This window comes from Oncorhynchus masou, chromosome 8 (assembly GCF_036934945.1).
Source record: "Oncorhynchus masou masou isolate Uvic2021 chromosome 8, UVic_Omas_1.1, whole genome shotgun sequence".
NCBI lineage: Eukaryota > Metazoa > Chordata > Actinopteri > Salmoniformes > Salmonidae > Oncorhynchus > Oncorhynchus masou.
The window spans coordinates 44,469,140-44,488,035 of NC_088219.1; the positions used below are offsets into that span (position 1 = coordinate 44,469,140).

General features: G+C 43.1%; 1 long non-coding RNA gene across 1 annotated transcript; it reads right to left on the reverse strand.

Moving 5' to 3' along the window:
* Window positions 1-11,370: 11,370 nt before the first annotated feature.
* Window positions 11,371-16,936, reverse strand: LOC135544729 (uncharacterized). The gene is made up of 3 exons (XR_010456368.1): window positions 16,816-16,936; window positions 13,784-13,925; window positions 11,371-12,161 (listed from the first exon to the last, which is right to left on the reverse strand). It is a non-coding gene; the product is annotated as an uncharacterized LOC135544729 (long non-coding RNA).
* Window positions 16,937-18,896: the final 1,960 nt, after the last annotated feature.

The following is an 18,896-nucleotide window of genomic DNA, read 5'->3' on the forward strand; positions in this document are numbered from 1 at the left end:
CTCGAGTAACGCTTGGCATTCAGGCCAAAGAGTTCAATCTTGTTTTCATCAGACCAAATAATCTTGTTTTCATCAGACCAAATAATCTTGTTTCTCATGGTCTGAGAGTCCTTTAGGTGCCTTTTGGCAAACTCCAAGCATGCTGTCATGTGCCTTTTACTGAGGAGTGGCTTCCGTCTGGCCACTCTACCATAAAGGCCTGATTGGTAGAGTGCTGCAGAAATGGTTGTACTTTTGGAAGGTTCTCCCATCTCCACAGAGGAACTCTGGAGCTCTGTCAGAGTGACCATCAGGTTGCGGGTCATCTCCCTGACCAAGGCCCTTCTCCCCCAATTGCTTAGTTTGGCCGGGTGACCAGCTTTGGAAAGAGTCTTGGTGGTTCCAAACTTCTTCCACTTAAGAATGATGGAGGCCACTGTGTTCTTGGGGACCTTCAATGCTGCAGACAATGCTGCAGACAGAACATGATCGAACATCTCTGGAGAGACCTGAAAATAGCTGTGCAGCGATGCTCCACATCCAAGCTTGAGAGGATCTTCAGAGAATAATGGGAGAAACTCCCCAAATACAGGTGTGCCACGCTTGTGGCATCACACCCAAGAATACCAAAGGCTGTAATCGCTACCAAAGGTGCTTCAAGAAATACTGATTAAAGGGGCTGAATAGTTATGTAAATGTGATATTTGTGTTATTTTTTTACTATGAATTAGCAACGATTTCTAAAAATCTGTTTCTGCTTTGTCATTATGAGGTATTGTGTGAAAACAAAACGATTTAATCCATTTTATAATAAGGCTGTACCCTAACAAACCATTTATCAATGTTCCCTAAATTCAACCATTTATCAATGTGCTCCACCTTATAATATGATTTATCTTATATAAAGTAGTAATTATCTTTGGTTTAGATTTTTTGTAACATTATTTTAACATTATGCATTATGGACAAAGCTGAAAAAATGATTGATTTCGTATCATACACGTAGTGTTTTACCACAGACTTTTATTTTGATGGTAAAATTTGAAAACCGGAAGTCTTGATGTTTCTGCCAGGACAGTAACGTTGCTGCCATGACGCTAATATCTCACAAGCTGTGATTTGTTGGTTCCCACAGTTCCCACCTCAGGTTCCCACTTAGTAAATTCCTATTATCCTCTTGGCCAAATATTATGTATATACTGACAGGATGCATGTCTCTACGCCCTAACAATGGGATATGTTGTCCACAAAGCGGCACGGCGGGCTGTCTAGCTCCCACCTATCTTTTCTTTGGATTGGTGGATACATCTCATTATTGTAATCATTTTTTGAATATTTGATGAGGGTTGTTGACGTCAACCGCCTGTATTTAATAGATAGAGATGCTATGCTACTAGCCTCATGCCATGAATATGCATAGCCATCTTGAGGCAGCCCCGATATAAACAATTTGTCTCAAAGTTGCCAGGATGTCACATGTCCTACTTATATCAGTGCACTCCTAACAACTTAATTAAGCATTACGAAACTTCTATTCGGCCAAATAAACCTCACATAGCAGATAAGCCATCCAATTTTTTGTTGATACAATTCGACACTCTCTCATTGACCTCCATTCAAAAACTCCTTGCTCGGCTAGGCTAGTGGCAAGGGACATACTCTTGTCACGGGCGGTGCCATACGTCACAATGGGCACAGATTTCAGCGTGTATATGTGTGCACACAGCGTCGAGAAGGAGCCAAACACCTGCACTAGGCTTCTTACTCGAATAGATCACACAATCTTCATCTCAACATCCATCACCTCTTTTATGTTTAACATCTTCCTGCACAAAGCTTGCTGATAAGTTACGCAGTGATGACTAAGAAAGTCTGTGAAAGAATCATCTTGTTTGCACAATGCAACGAACCCACTAATGCGGCCTACCATAGCAGGTGCTCCATCGGTAGTAACGGAGACAAACTTACGAAAGGATAATTTGAATTTTTTAGCAAACTCCATAAAAGCTTGAAAAATATCTTTGCCCCTTGTATGTCCTTTCAGTGGCAAAATGGCGAGTAGTTCCTCCATTGTACTCATGTTGTCAAATACCATTCTGATGAAAATGCATAACTGTGCCACATCTACCATATCTGTGGACTCGTCAAACTGGAGGGAATAACACTTGCAGTTGTCAATATCCTTTTTCAGTTGATCCTCGAGGTTTTCCACTATTCTACATTCTACATCTTCTTACCACCGTATTTCTGGACAACTGACTGTCATTGATGGCAGCCATCATTTCGGTCTTATTCTTAAACAGCAAGTGTTCAGCCTCAATAAATGCTTCCTTGATCATCTCCCTATCTTTGAACAACTTTTATGCTTAGCAAAAATGTGACTCACACAATAAGATGCGCTGCCAGTAGATTTTTTTGTTATTGTACATTTCTTCTTTGTAATTCAGTCTTTGCTGGAAAATCTCTTTCCTGGGTTTTGTGTATGGTTTTAAAATGTTGTTCTATGTTACTTTGGAATAGCAATGCTATTGTGGCAGATGAGGCACACACATTTTGCGGTGGACTAAGACAATTATGGAGTGGGGTCCACGTCCAGTGCCAGAGCCGCCACCGCAGACAGATGCCAACCCAGACCCTCCCCTATAGGTTTAGGTTGGGTGGTCGGAGTCCGCACCTTGGGGGGGGGTACTGTCACGTTCTGACCATCGTTCTTGTGTGTTTTCCTTGTTTTAGTGTTGGTCAGGACGTGAGCTGGGCGGGCATTCTATGTTGTGTGTCTGGTTTGTCTATTTCTATGTTTGGCCTGATATGGTTCTCAATCAGAGGCAGGTGTTAGTCATTGTCTCTGATTGGGAACCATATTTAGGTAGCCTGTTTTGTGTTGGGTTTTGAAGGTGATTGTTCCTGTCTTTGTGTTTGTGGCACCAGATAGGACTGTTTCGGTTTATTCACGGTTCTTGTTTTGTAGATTGTTGTATTGTCATCTTTATTAAAGATGTACAAAAATAACCACGCTGCATTTTGGTCCGCCTCTCTTTCACCAGAAGAAAACCGTTACAGAATCACCCACCAACCAAGGACCAAGTGGCGTGGTAAACAGAGGCAGCAGCAACAGCAGCAGCAGGAGAAGCGACAGGTACAGCAGGAGCAACAGCAGCAGCAGCAAAAGCAGCAGCAGGAGAAGCTGGAGGCAGCGAAAGCAGAGAGGCAGCATTATGAGGAGCTAGCACGGCAGAGCGGCTGGAAGCCCGAGAGGCAGCCCCAAAGATTTATTGGGGCGGGGGCACAGGGAGAGTGTGGCAGAGTCAGGAGTCAGACCTGAGCCAACTCCCCCTGTTTACCGTAAAGAGCCATGGAGGGATTTGGAGCTGTCGGCGAAGCTGAGTGCTGAGTCTGAGAGTGTTGAGGATGTATTGGACAGAGTAGAGAGAAAGCTGTTGGTTTGGCACAGTATTCACGTCATTCGCCCTGAGGAGCGTGTTAGCTGTCCGATGCCACCTGTGTCAGTTCCTCGTACTCAGCCTGAAACGTGTGTTGGAGTTCCGGGGGATTTGATGCCGGCCATACACACCAGGTCTCCAGTACACCTTCACAACCCAGGGTGTCCTGTTCCTTGCACTCACCCGGAGGTGCGTGTCCTCCGGCCCGGTACCACCAGTGCCGGCACCCCGCACCAGGCTGTTTCTCCGTTCCATCAATACAGGTGCTACCGCCTGTTCGGCACTACCAGAGCTTCCGCCCCTCAGTCCAGAGGCGCCAGAGCCCCTCAGTCCAGAGGTGCCAGAACCCCTCAATCCAGAGGCGCCAGAGCCCCTCAGTCCAGAGGCGCCAGAGCCCCTCATTCCAGAGGCGCCAGAGCTCCTCAGTCCAGCGCTGCCAGAGCCTTCCTCTCCAGCGTTGCCAGAGCTTCCTGTCTGCCCAGCGCCATCAGAGTCGCCAGTCTGTCCAGCGCCGCCTGAGCCACCCGTCTGTCCAGCGCCATCAGTGCCACCCGTCTGCTCAGCGCCGCCTGAGCCACCCGTCTGCCCAGTGCCGCCAGTCTGCCCAGTGCCGCCAGTGCCACCAGTCTGCAAGGAGCCGCCAGCGCCGCCAGTCTGCAAGGAGCCGCCAGTGCCGCCAGTCTGCAAGGAGCCGCCAGTGCCGCCAGTCTGCAAGGAGCCGCCAGTGCCGCCAGTCTGCAAGGAGCCGCCAGTGCCGCCAGTCTGCAAGGAGCCGCCAGTGCCGCCAGTCTGCAAGGAGCCGCCAGTGCCACCAGTCAGCTAGGAGCCGCCAGTGCCGCCAGTCTGCAAGGAGCCGCCAGTGCCGCCAGTCAGCTAGGAGCCGCCAGTCAGCCAGGATCTGTCTGTCAGCCAGGGTCTGCCAGAACTGCCAGTCAGCCAGGATCTGCCAGAACTGCCAGTCTGCCAGGATCTGCCAGTCAGCCAGGATCTGTCGGAACCACCAGTCAGCCAGAATCTGCCGGAACCACCAGCCAGCCAGGATCTGCCAGATCCATCAACCTGCCTGAGCTTCCTCTCAGTCCCGAGCTTCCCCTCAGTCCCGAGCTTCCCCTCAGTCCCGAGCTACCCCTCAGTCCTGAACTTCCTCAGTCGTGAGGCACCCCTCAGTCCAGGTGGGCCCTTTGTTGGGGTTAGTAGGCCTGGATCGGCGGCGAGGGTTACCAATCAAGGGACGCAAAGGAGGTAGACAGAGACTATGTTGGAATGGGGTCCACGTCCAGTGCCAGAGCCGCCACCGTGGACAGACGCCCACCCAGACCTTCCCCTATGGATTTAGGTGGCGGCCGGGAGTCCGCTCCTTTGGGGGAGGGGGGGTTGTTTTGTCTGGGGTTGTTTGTAGGTATGGGATTGTGGTTAGAGTAGTACTCTAGGTAACTCTATGGTTGCCAAGAGTGGTTCTCAATCAGAGGCAGGTGTTTATCGTTGTCTCTGATTGGGAACCAAATTTAGGTAGCCATATTCTTTAGGTCTCTTGTGGGTGATTGTTCCTGTCTTTGTGTTTGTGGCACCAGATAGGACTGTTTTGGTTTTTTCACGTTTCTTGTTTTGTAGATTGTTGTATTTTCATCTTTATTAAAGATGTACGAAACTAACCACGCTGCATTTTGGTCCGCCTCTCTTTCACCAGAAGAAAACCGCTACAGTTCCATTGTATATTTTCTTCTCTTTTGTTGTTTAGTTTAGTTACGGGATTTCTCAATTTACTGTATGTTTGCCAATCTGCTGTGTTACCAGACTTGTTTGCCATTCCCTTAACAACGTCCTTCTCAGCCATACAGTTTTTCAATGAATCTTCTATCCATGGGGATAGCAGTCTTATAGCAGTCTTAACAGTCAGTTTCTTTATGGGTACCTGCCTGTCAGTAACCGGAAGAAGCAATTTCATAAATGTTTTCAGTGCAGCGTCAGAATGTTCCTCATTACACACATCAGACCAACAAATATTTTTCACATCTTCAACATCAGAATCATTGCAATACCTCTTGTATGATTGCTTATACACTATTTTAGGTCCAGTCTTTGGAAAGTTGGTTTTCCTAGATATAAAATCAAATCAAGTTTTATTTGCCACATGCGCCGAATACAATACAAACTTACAGTGAATGCTCACTTAAAAACCCTTCTCTGGGACTGGGGGGCAGTATTGAGTAGCCTGGATGAATAAGGTGCCCAGAGTAATCTGCCTGCTAAGGCCCAAAAGCTAGAATATGCATATAATTAGTGGATTTGGATAGAAAAAACTCTGAAGTTTCTAAAACTGTTTGAATGATGTCTGTGAATGATGTCTAAAGAGGCTGTGAATTTTTCAGCTTTTTGTTAAAAATCGCGCAAAATTTCAACGTCCTGCTACTCATGCCAGGAATATAGTATATGCATATGATTAGTATGTGTGGATAGAAAACACTCTGAAGTTTCTAAAACTGGCTAAATCAGGTCTGTGACTATAACAGAATGTGTGTAGCAGGCAAAACCCCAAGGAAAACTGTTCACAAAAAACACAAAAAAATATCCCTCCGCCAGTCTCTGTATTGTCTATGGCAGGAGAAAATAGATAGGGCCCAGTTTACAGTTCCTACAGCTTCCACACGATGTCACCAGTCTTGGCAATTGGTTTGAAGTTAATCCTTGGTGAAATGAGAAATAGGCACTTCCTGTCATCGAGTACACCGGGGAAGTTATGGAAGAGAGAATATGGACCATGATTTCAAGACTTGCTGCTATTGAATACAGATCGGCCCGTGATCAATTTGATCGATTATTAACGTTTAGTAATACCTAAAGTTGGATTACAGAAGTAGTTTGAAGTGTTTTGTCAAAGTTTATAGGCAACTTTTTTAATTTAAAAAAATAACGTCGCGTTTAAAAAATGTGTTTTTACTGGATCTGACGGTCTTCATAAATGGACATTTTGAGTACACAAGGACCGATTTAATCGAAAAAAAAAGACCCAATTGTGATGTTTATGGGACATATAGGAGTGCCAACAAAGAATCTCGTCAAAGGTAATGAATGTTTTATATTTTATTTCTGCGTTTTGTGTAGCGCCGGCTACGCTAATTCCTTTGTTTACGTCCCCTTCTGGTATTTCGGCGTGTTGCCTGCTATCAGATAATAGCTACTCATGCTTTCGCCGAAAAGCATTTTACAAATCTGACACGTTGGCTAGATTCACAACGAGTGTAGCTTGAATTGACTACCCTGCATGTGAATTTTAATGAACGTTTGAGTTTTAACGAGTGCTATTAGCATTTGGCGTAGCGCATTTGCATTTATTGTTGGCAGGGGGTGCGGTTGCGTCCCGGGTGGGCCAGACAGGTTAAAGTGGCTAGTGATACATTTTTACATCAGTTTCCACCAATTTCCATTATTAAAGAGGCTGGAGTTGAGTCAGTATGTTGGCAGCAGCCATTCAATGTTAGTGGTGGCTGTTTAACAGTCTGATGGCCTTGAGATAGAAGCTGTTTTTCAGTCTCTCGGTCCCAGCTTTGATGCACCTGTACTGACCTCGCCTTCTGGATGACAGCAGGGTGAACAGACAGTGGCTCGGGTGGTTGATGTCTTTGATGATCTTTTTGGCCTTCCTGTGACATTTGGCCTTCCTGGGCTGTTGGTGTCCTGGAGGGCAGGTAGTTTGCCCCCGGTGATGCGTTGTGGAGACTGCAACACCTGCTGGAGAGCCTTGTGGTTGAGGGCGGTGCAGTTGCTGTACCAGGCGGTGATACAGCCCGACAGGATCCTCTCAATTGTGAATCTGTAATAGTTTGTCAAGGCCAAATTTCTTCAGACTCCTGAGGTTCACCACACTGTCTGTGTGGTGAACCATTTCAGTATGTCCATGATGGGTGGGGTCGAGACCCAGGGAATAACTACATTGTTTATATTCGGCCATGTTTCCAGTCATCTTTCCTTGGTTAAATGAGGTGGTTCGTGCTCTCAGTTTCGCGCGAATGCCGTAATCTATCCAAGGTTTCTGGTTTGGGTATGTTTTAATAGTCACAGTGGATACATCTCCAGTGCACTTCATTATAAACTCACTCACTGAATCAGTGTATGAATCAATGTTATTCTCTGAGGCTGCCCAGAACATTTCCCAGTCTGAGTGATCAAAACAATCTTGAAACGTGGATTCCGATTGGTCAGACCAGGGTTGAATGGTTCGTGCCATGGGTCCATCCTGTTTGACTTTCTGCCTATAGGACGGTAGGTGCAAAATGGAGTCGTGATCAGATTTGCCGAAGGGAGGGCGGGGGAGAGCCTTGTATAGCCAGCGCTGTAACAGTTTATGTTTGTTTTTTGAGTGTGGACCCTTAGGTTACCGCTGGAGGGCACTCTTACTTTGGTTCTAGTGTCCAGGTTACCCTGATTGTTATTATTGGGTTCATCTTTGGTTGATTGCCCTCTCGGTTCACCTGTTGCCTGGCTATTTAGGATCCAGGGATCTTTGCTTAGGTCTCATGGTTTGATTAGTGTGCTCGTGTGCTATTCATTTGTTTTTTTTCTATGAAGACCTGAGTAAATGTTCTGGATTTACCCTTACCTCTGCCTGCTGTGTTTCTCTGCGCCTGGGTCCTAGTTCGCACTAGCATTATTGTCACACACGCAAGTGCTACAATCAATATGCTGATAGAATTTAGGTAGCCTTGTTCTCAGATTTGCTTTGTTATAATCCCCAGCTACAGTAAATGTTTTCCAGTTTACATAGAGTCTACTGATGTCCCCTGAGGGCCGTCGTGGTGTCTGCTTGAGGGGGGCTATACACGGCTGTGTCAATAACCAAAGGAGCACAAGGACAGATGGCCAACATGATTACACTCAAACACCTTCTCCTGCATATCCAGTTGAAGTCAGAAGTTTACATACAGTGGGGAGAACAAGTATTTGATACACTGCAGATTTTGCAGTTCAACTGTGAGAGACGGAATCTGAAACAAAAATACAGAAAATGAAATTGTATGATTTTTAAGTACTTAATTTGCATTTTATTGCATGACATAAGTATTTGATCACCTACTAACCAGTCCGGCTCTCACAGACCTGTTAGTTTTTCTTTAAGAAGCCCTCCTGTTCTCCACTCATTACCTGTATTAACTGCACCTGCTTGAACTCGTTACCTGTATAAAAGACACCTGTCCACACACTCAATCAAACAGACTCCAACCTCTCCACAATGTCCAAGACCAGAGAGCTGTGTTAGGACATCAGGAATAAAATTGTAGACCTGCACAAGGCTGGGATGGGCTACAGGACAATAGGCAAGCAGTTTGGTGAGAAGGCAACAACTGTTGGCGCAATTATTAGAAAATGGAAGAAGTTCAAAATGATGGTCAATCATCCTCGGTCTGGGGCTCCATGCAAGATCTCACCTCGTGGGGCATCAATGATCATGAGGAAGTTGAGGGATCAGCCCAGAACTACACAGCAGGATCTGGTCAATGACCTGAAGAGAGCTGGGACCACAGTCTCAAAGAAAACCATTAGTAACACACCACGCCGTCATGGATTAAAATCCTGCAGCGCACGCAAGGTCCCCCTGCTCAAGCCAGCGCATGTCCAGGCCCGTCTGAAGTTTGCCAATGACCATCTGGATGATCCAGAGGAGGAATGGGAGAAGGTCATGTGGTCTGATGAAACAAAAATAGAGCTTTTTGGTCTAAACTCCACTCGCCGTGTTTGGAGGAAGAAGAAGGATGAGTACAACCCCAAGAACACCATCCCAACCGTGAAGCATGGAGGTGGAAACATCATTCTTTGGGGATGCTTTTCCGCAAAGGTGACCAGGACGACTGCACCGTAGAGGGGAGGATGGATGGGGCCATGTATCGCGAGATCTTGGCCAACAACCTCCTTCCCTAAGTAAGAGCATTGAAGATGGGTCGTGGCTGGGTCTTCCAGCATGACAACGACCCGAAACACACAGCCAGGGCAACTAAGGAGTGGCTCCGTAAGAAGCATCTCAAGGTCCTGGAGTGGCCTAGCCAGTCTCCAGACCTGAACCCAATAGAAAATCTTTGGAGGGAGCTGAAAGTCCGTATTGCCCAGCGACAGACCCGAAACCTGAAGGATCTGGAGAAGGTCTGTATGGAGGACTGGGCCAAAATCCCTGCTGCAGTGTGTGCAAACCTGGTCAAGAACTACAGGAAACGTATGATCTCTGAAATTGCAAACAAAGGTTTCTGTACCAAATATTAAGTTCTGCTTTTTTGATGTATCAAATACTTATGTCATGCAATAAAATGCAAATTAATTACTTAAAAATCATACAATGTGATTTTCTGGATTTTTAGATTCCGTCTCTCACAGTTGAAGTGTAACTATGATAAAATTACAGACCTCTACATGCTTTGTAAGTAGGAAAACCTACAAAATCGGCAGTGTATCAAATACTGGTTCTCCTCACTGTACATCTTAGCCAAATACATTTAACTCTTTTTTTCACAATTCCTAACATTTAATCCTAGTAAAAAAATCCATGTCTCAGTTAGGATCACCACTTTATTTTAAGAATGTGAAATGTCAATAATAGTAGAGAGCTTTTATTTCTTTCATCACATTCCCAGTGGATCAAACGTTTACATACACTCAATTAGTATTTGATAGAATTGCCTTTAATTGTTTAACTTGGGTCTAACATTTCGGGAAGCCTTCCACAAGCTTCCCACAATACGTTGGAGGAATTTCAGCCCTATCCTCCTGACAGAGCTGGTGTAACTGAGTTGCGCTTTTTCAGTTCTGCCCACAAATTGTCTATAGGATTGAGGTCAGGCTTTGTGATGGCCACTCCAAACCCTTGACTTTGTTGTCCTTAAGCCATTTTGCCACACCTTTGGAAGTATGCTTGGGGTCATTGTCCATTTGGAAGTCCCATTTGCGAACAAGCTTTAACTTCCTGACTGTCTTCAGATGCTGCTTCAAAATATACACATACTTTTCTTTCCTCATGATGCCATCTATTTTGTGAAGTGCACCAGTCCATCCTGCAGTAAAGCACCCTCTCAACATGATGCTTCCACCCCTGTGCTTCACGGATGGGATGGTGTCCTTCGGCTTGCATGCCTCCCCATTTTTCCTCCAAACATAACGATGGTCATTATGGACAAACAGTTATATTTTTGTTTCATCAAAAATACCTTGAAATACATCCACAGGTACAACTCCAATTGACTCAAATGATGTCAATTAGCCAATCAGAAGCTTCTAAAGCCATGACATAATTTTCTGGAATTTTCAAAGCTGTTTAAAAGGCACAGTCAACTTAGTGTATGTAAACTTCTGATCCACTGGAATTGTGATTAAGTGAAATATTCTGTCTGTAAACAATTGTTGGAAAAATGACTTGTGTCATGCAATAGGTAATCAGCTTGGTTTGAAGAAATCAACTGTGGGAGCAATTATTAGGAAATAGAAGACATACAAGACCACTGATAATCTCCCTCGATCTGGGGCTCCACGCAAGATCTCACCCCGTGGGGTCAAAATGATCACAAGAACGGCGAGGAAAAATCCCAGAACCACACGGGGGGACCTAGTGAATGACCTGCAGAGAGCTGGGACCAAAGTAACAAAGCCTACCATCAGTAACACACTATGCCACCAGGGACTCAAATCCTGCAGTGCCAGACGTGTCCCCCTGCTTAAACCAGTACATGTCCAGGCCCATCTGAAGTTTGCTAGAGAGCATTTGGATGATCCAGAAGAAGATTGGGAGAATGTCATATGGTCAGATGAAACCAAAATATAACTTTTTGGTAAAAACTCAACTCGTCGTGTTTGGAGGACAAAGAATGCTGCGTTGCATCCAAACAACACCATACCTACTGTGAAGCATGGGGGTGGAAACATCATGCTTTGGGGCTGTTTTTCTGCAAAGGGACCAGGATGACTGATCCGTGTAAAGGAAAGAATGAATGGGGCCATGTATCGTGAGATTTTGAGTGAAAACCTCCTTCCATCAGCAAGGGCATTGAAGATGAAACGTGGCTGGGTCTTTCAGCATGACAATGATCCCAAACACACCTCCCGGGCAACGAAGGAATGGCTTGGTAAGAAGCATTTCAAGGTCCTGGAGTGGCCTAGCCAGTCTCCAGATCTCAACCCCATAGAAAATCTTTGGAGGGAGTTGAAAGTCCATGTTGCCCAGCAACAGCCCCAAAACATCACTGCTCTAGAGGAGATCTGCATGGAGAAATGGGCCAAAATACCAGCAACAGTGTGTGAAAACCTTGTGAAGACTTACAGAAAACGTTTGACCTCTGTATTGCAAACAAAGGGTATATAACAAAGTATTGAGATAAACTTTTGTTATTGACCAAATACTTACTTTCCACCATAATTTGCAAATAAATTAATTAAAAATCCTACAATGTGATTCTCTGGATTTTTTTTCTCATTTTGTCTGTCATAGTTGAAGTGTACCTATGATGAAAATTACAGACCTCTCTCATCTTTTTAAGTGCGAGAACTTGCACAATTGGTGGCTGACTAAATACATTTTTGCCCCACTGTACATGACAAAAAAAATAATACAGCATACATTGTGACATATCAACGCATGTTACAGTGGAGAGTTGAATAGAATTCATTTAATGACCGAGTGGCACATCTGTCTACTCTACGGTGTGTTTATCTGAAAACGGTGTCTTGTTTTGACTCCTAACATCCTTGATCAAACCAGTGATGTAACACCTGCAGGAAACACAACAAGACAAGGTCAATTGATTCATAAAATAACTATCTGCAAATCATATTCTAACAGTTAGGGCTCGGAAAAGGATAAATACTAAAGAATATATACAAACGAAAAAAACTAAGCATTACACTGAACAAAGCATGCACATCCATGTATTGTGTGGTGTGTTGAAATGTGCATAACCAAGCCTAGCCTGATAAACATCCAAATGGCATTCCCAATAGCATAATAAAAATAGAACAAGAATGTAAATATCTTCTGGTTATACCACAGAATTCTAGATCCCTTGAGCAGAAATGTTGTAGACATTCATGAGCTGTGTTCGAATACCCATACTAACATACGGTATACTTAATGAGTATATATACACTACATACTATTGGTTCATTTTAGTATACTGTAAAGGAACAGTTGAGCGCACCAGCGCTTTGCCGGTCTACCGGAAGTTGATGCTGTTGCTATGCAACCTCTTGCCAGCATAACAAATGACTGGTTAGACATTTTAAGACATCGGGTGTGTTCTTAAATTTAATCTGAAGTGCCAGAGTGTGCTCGTAAATTCAGAGCATTTCGCTTTAGGAGCGCACACTGGACGTTCGGGCCGAGGAGTAGGGCTGATTTGAGCGTTCTGACCTTACAAGGCAGTCAAGCACCCAAGCTAACATTGGCTAGTTTGCTAGCTACTTCCAGACACAAATGAGACCACTCGGACCATTTTACTTGCTCTAGCAGAGCTGGTTAGGCTGTTTTCATGTTATCCAGAGCGTTGGTGACTAACTGCTGCTGGCAACAATTTAATTATGCTTTTTTGATGATACCGGCCATATTCAATGGGTGTTGAGCGCTTGTAAATTCATTATTCTGCGCTCTGGTACACTCAGACGAGAGTGCTCTGAAATCGGTGTAGATGGCCAGAGTGAATTTACGAAAGCACCCGAATGTCCATTGAGAACGCACAATGACTATACCATTTAGCTAAGCTAAGAATGATGGGAATAATCAAGTCAATAAACGTTGTGTGGTTCATTAAAAAGCCTATAGTTAATATCCTGGCAAGTTTGATATATAAGTAGCTAGCTAACAACATACCAGTACAAACTGCTGTAATGATACACTATTTGGTTCTTAAGGACAGCGTAGCTAACAAATTGTCATCCAATAAAATGTAAGGTAACTCATTTGAAAAGTCATTACTTTATTACATTGTTCAACATTTTCTTAACATTTGTCAATTAGTTAAAGGAATGAATTTGTATCCGCTGTAGTTGTACTTCGACTACATATTTTCCGCAGTTTCCTTCAAATCTGTAAAAGACGTGAAGCCACGCCCATTTCCTGAAGAATTGCATTTTGGGCCCTAAAGTACAGAAAGTGTCCTCTGCGTCTATCCTTCATATTTTGGCGAATTTAGTACGACATCCGGGAACTTTTGGCATACTAACTACATCATACCTTGACTAATAAGCATTCTATATACTCAATTAACATCACAAATAGTACGGTTAGTATGAGTATTCGAACACAGCTATGGTCCATTTATTCTACATCACTAATTTAACCCAGTGCCCTGTGATACAATTGGGTGTTCATAACCACCAATCATTAATGAGTACCTTACCGTGTGAGCCTTTGCACTGTTTGAGCACCTCATTGAAACCCTCGCACAAGCTGAGGTCTGCCTGAGTGGTGGCGCAGTTCAGGAAGTGTCGCACCTCAAACATGCATGGGCCCGGCTGGGAGGAGACAGGTTGAGTGGCCTCCTGTAATGGCACACACACACACACACACACACACACACACACACACACACACACACACACACACACACACACACACACACACACACACACACACACACACACACACACACACACACACACACACACACACACAGGTCAAAGATACTGTAGCCATCTGCACTACTGTAAACAAGTATTATCTCCATGCAAGCTCAGATACATTATGCAACATTTCCACCTGTCCTTTATATCTTTGACATAACAAATCAAGTTGTCATATGTTCCAAATACAACCTTACAGTGAAGTGTTCACTTACAAGCCCTTAATCAACAATGCAGTTAAGAACAAAAACGTTAAATTATTTACTAAAATAAACTGAAGTTAAAAAAAAAAAAAAATAATCTGTGAGGTATGAGGTAATATGTACATCTAGGTAGAAGTAAAGTGACTATGCATTTTAATAAACGGAGAGTAGCAGCGGCATAAAAATGGGGGTGGGGACAATGCAAATTGTCCGGGTAGCCATTTCATTAGCCGTTCAGGAGTCTTATGGGGTTAGAAGCTGTTTAGAAATCTTTTGGACCTAGACATGGTGCTCGGTACCGCTTGCCATGCGGTAGCAGAGAGAACAGTCTATGACTAGGGTGGCTGGAGTCCTTTTTGGGCCTTCCTGTGACACCGCCTGGTATAGAGGTCCTGGATGGCCAGAAGCTTGGCCCCAGTGATGTACTGGGTCGTACGCACTACCCTCTGTTGTGCCTTGTGTCACGGAGGCCGAGCAGTTGCCAGGTGGTGATGCAACCAGTGCTCTTGATGGTGCAGCTGTAGACATTTTTGAGGATCTGAGGACCCATGCCAAATCTTTTCAGGCTCCCGAGGGGGAATAGGCGTTGTCGTGTCCTCTTCGACTGTCTTGTTGTGTTTGGACCATGATAGTTTGTTGGTGATGTGGACACCAAGGAACTTGAATCTCTCAACCTGCTCCACTTCAACGCCGTTGATGAGAATGGGGGCGTTCCCAGCCCTCCTTTTTCTGTAGTCCACAATCATCTCCTTTGTCTTGATCACGTTGAGGGAGAGGTTGATATCCTGGCATCACACAAAGGAGTGCAATTACCTGATAGAATATTTCTAAGTTGCATAATGTTGCTTGTTTACTGACGAATGTCTGGTTTGGCCATTCCAAGTACCGTGCTGTGTACTTTCATGGAAATTCAAGGCAAATTTAAATCATCAATACATTTCTGCATTATGCACCTTTTGAATTAGTTCTGCAGAGATTTCATAGAACAGTATCAACAAGCTATCTTTTATGTTCCTTGTTTACTGCATCTAGGGCATTCCATTGATATGGCTAGGCCACATGATGTTCAGCTTCCAAAACCTCAATGGCAGGCTTATATGATATAATACTAAGTAATCAAATTCATCAACCATAATTGTATAAATACCAGAACTAATCTTGTTGGGAGTAATGCCACTTTTGAGACATCCCATAGGCCAGACAATCCTTTCATAGTTTGCTTCATCCAAAACTCTTTCTAGCTGTTGTAATACTGTCAGTGCCAGATTCAATTGCCTCAGTCGTCGTGTAGTCAATGTCTGACATCAAGGAGTATAATGTGACACTTCTTAGTGAGTGAATGGGTCGCTTGCGTGACCTCACTTAGCCGAAGGGAGGAGTTTGGGCTTTCTAGGACAGGTCTAGTTCCATTTTCAGAAAAGCTATCAAGAAATCAAACTGTGATACATCAAACTGCAATGTCACATGGTTTAAAGCTTATTTCCTGCAATTCTACACATTTTGTCATGGGGTGCAAAGAAAATTTTGTCATTTTAAAGCACATTTTCTTGCATTTCTATACATTGCAATGTCTAATGTGTGTCATTTGATATGAGTGACAAAAATTACAACAATATCTATGGGCTAAAAAAACAAAAACATTGTAGCTGACATGGGCTAGTTGATCTGGAAATTTCTGACAAGTTATAAATAGCTCTAAGGTATGCAATGACTAACATGACAAGAGGAACTGATGATGCACTACCCAATTTCAAAATTGCACCGTGTGCATTTTACTATTACAACTTTCAAGAGTAAGTTTAAAGCCTGGGAACCACTGATCTACATGATCATCACCAGACTCTTCATCAACCATCTCCTTGACCACCTTCCTCTGATCAAGCCATGAATTGTCCCTCTCCATCTTCGGAGGATACATGCATTCAAAGATTCAAAGACTTGGCCTCTATTGGTTAGTAAACAGCTGATCTCTAATCTTATACCTCCACATTGGTTATCATCACCAAGAACGAATATGTGCAGGAAAACAGTCTGACTGACATTTACATTTACATTTAAGTCATTTAGCAGACGCTCTTATCCAGAGCGACTTACAAATTGGTGAATTCACCTTCTGACATCCAGTGGAACAGCCACTTTACAATAGTGCATCTAAATCATTAAGGGGGGGGTGAGAAGGATTACTTATCCTATCCTAGGTATTCCTTGAAGAGGTGGGGTTTCAGGTGTCTCCGGAAGGTGGTGATTGACTCTGCTGTCCTGACAATAAGAAACAGCAATTATTTAAAATTGATGGCATAATTTGTTCTTTGGTTTATGCAAATTTTTCTCGCAAATGCTGACCTTCTACCCACTGCCCTTGGGGTCAAGAACTGAAAAATGACCCACAAATGTAGCTAAGGACCTTTGTGATGCAGACAACTATTAGGAAAAGTGTCAGTCATATGGCACTAGTTTTAGGGCTGTGTTTCTAAAACAGCTGTGTGTCATTCAATTACAATTATGCATATGGACACTATAACCAGGTAACTGCAATGCAATCCCTCTGTTAACATTTTAATAAACCGGCATCTGACCTAGTTTCATTATCGTTCAAAACTCATTACCTGGTTGGTGCCGAAGACCGACTGGCACTGCGACTTCCTCTAGCCATTTTTTAATGCAGATAATATGTTCTTTACAACTTCAAAGTGTTTCTGCCAGGATCGTCTGGTCCTCTTCTGAAGCCTCTTGTAAACGTAAATAGAACGTATGTTAGCACGCACACGTGCCAATGACCTTGTGTGGATTGCGCATGCGCAGACATACCAGTAAATTCTCACTCATGAGTGGAGGCGATTACCTATTTACTGAAGTTCAGTACGTTTTTTTTATCACATAAACAAATAATGTAGTTTGTTCATTCTAAAACTCTGACAACAGTTTTAGAGAATGGTAAACAGATTATGAAAATGTTCTACTAGACAGTTCTCTGGCTAATACGATGGAAAGCACGACAATCTTTCAGTGACGTTCCAGTGTCCCCAAATATCTGTTGGACTGCCAATCGTCAACATTTTATGCCGTAACAAACAAAGTGTCTTTCTACATGTAACATTTCAACAGACAAATTGTAGAACAAGATGACAATCTTCTAACCAATAACTATCGGTCACTCGCTGATATATTGCCTTTGGCCACTTGATGGCGCTGAAATTCCATCAGAAATTAAGTCAACCCTCAGCAATTGATCGAACTATGATTAGAATGAAGATTACATTTCAAAGTTCTTCTGTTATATAATAACTCCCATCAGTTGTTAATTAATTATAATTTATTTTTATATAGACAACTAATTAACTAAACAATTAAACAAATCTGTGAGTTCTGTAAAACCTTAAATGAACGGAATATCATCATCATGCAGATGCAGTCGAGTCAACAATCAGTAGGTGGTGGCAAGAATACCTCAACTGCACAACTTTAATATGGCCTGACATGTTCCCCAACTTTGGCGACTACTAAATATATTTCTACTTTCAGAACTACTGACTAAAACGTATACAAAAGTACTGGAGAACTTGTCTTGTTTATAGAAACTCATAATGAATGTGATGTTTATGGTGTGCTGTACTGCATTCCCCCACATGAAAAAATACTACAGTTTACTATATAATACTACAGTACTTACAATAGAATTCTATAGTATTTTGTATAATGTAGAATACTATACTACACACTGTAGTATCCCTCGATCATGTGTAGTACTTACTATATAATTTTGTAGTTTAATGTAGAATACCAGAGTAAATATTACCTTAAAATCGTCAAAAAAACACTGAAGTAAATGCTACAGTAATGTCCGCAAAAACACAACACTTTTTTAAACTATAATACATACTACAGTATTTAATTTGTATATACCTCCCCTCCCCCATATCAACATTTGTGCCACCATTAAGTGAGAAACCTCCAGGTAACTGATAAAATAAAGGAAAGACCACCATAACTGGCAGCTTCATTAAATAGTACCCGCAAAACACCAGTCTCAACGTCAACCGCTAGCGGGACAGCTTACGGTGAAACTGGAGGGCGCGCAATTCAAATAAATAATCATCGAAATTATGGATATTAAACATTTAGGTACATACAAGTGTCTTATATCGGTTGAAAGCTTACATTCTTGTTAATCTAACTGCACTGTCTGATTTACAGTTGCCATTACAGCGAAAGCATGTAGTGTCGAAAGGACGGCGCCCCACATCACAATGTTTTTCCACCGGCACAAGTTTCATAAATTCACAAATAGCGATTAACTTCTTTGGGCTGAGATCCCGCTAACGGGATTGATATGACAACAGCCAGTGAAAGTGCAAGGCGCCAAATTCAAAACAACAGAAATCCCAAAATTAAAATTCTTCAAAGTACTTCACACCATTTTAAAGATACACTTCTTGTTAATCCCACCACAGTGTCCGATTTCAAATAGGCTTTACTGCGAAAGCACCACAAACGATTATGTTAGGTCACCGCCAAGTCACAGAAAAACAGCAATTTTTCCAGCCAAAGAGAGGAGTCACAAAAATCAGAAATAGAGAGGGAATTAATCACTAACCTTTGATGATCTTCATCAGATGACACTCATAGGACTTCATGTTACACAATACATGTATGTTTTGTTCGATAAAGTTCATATTTATATAAAAAA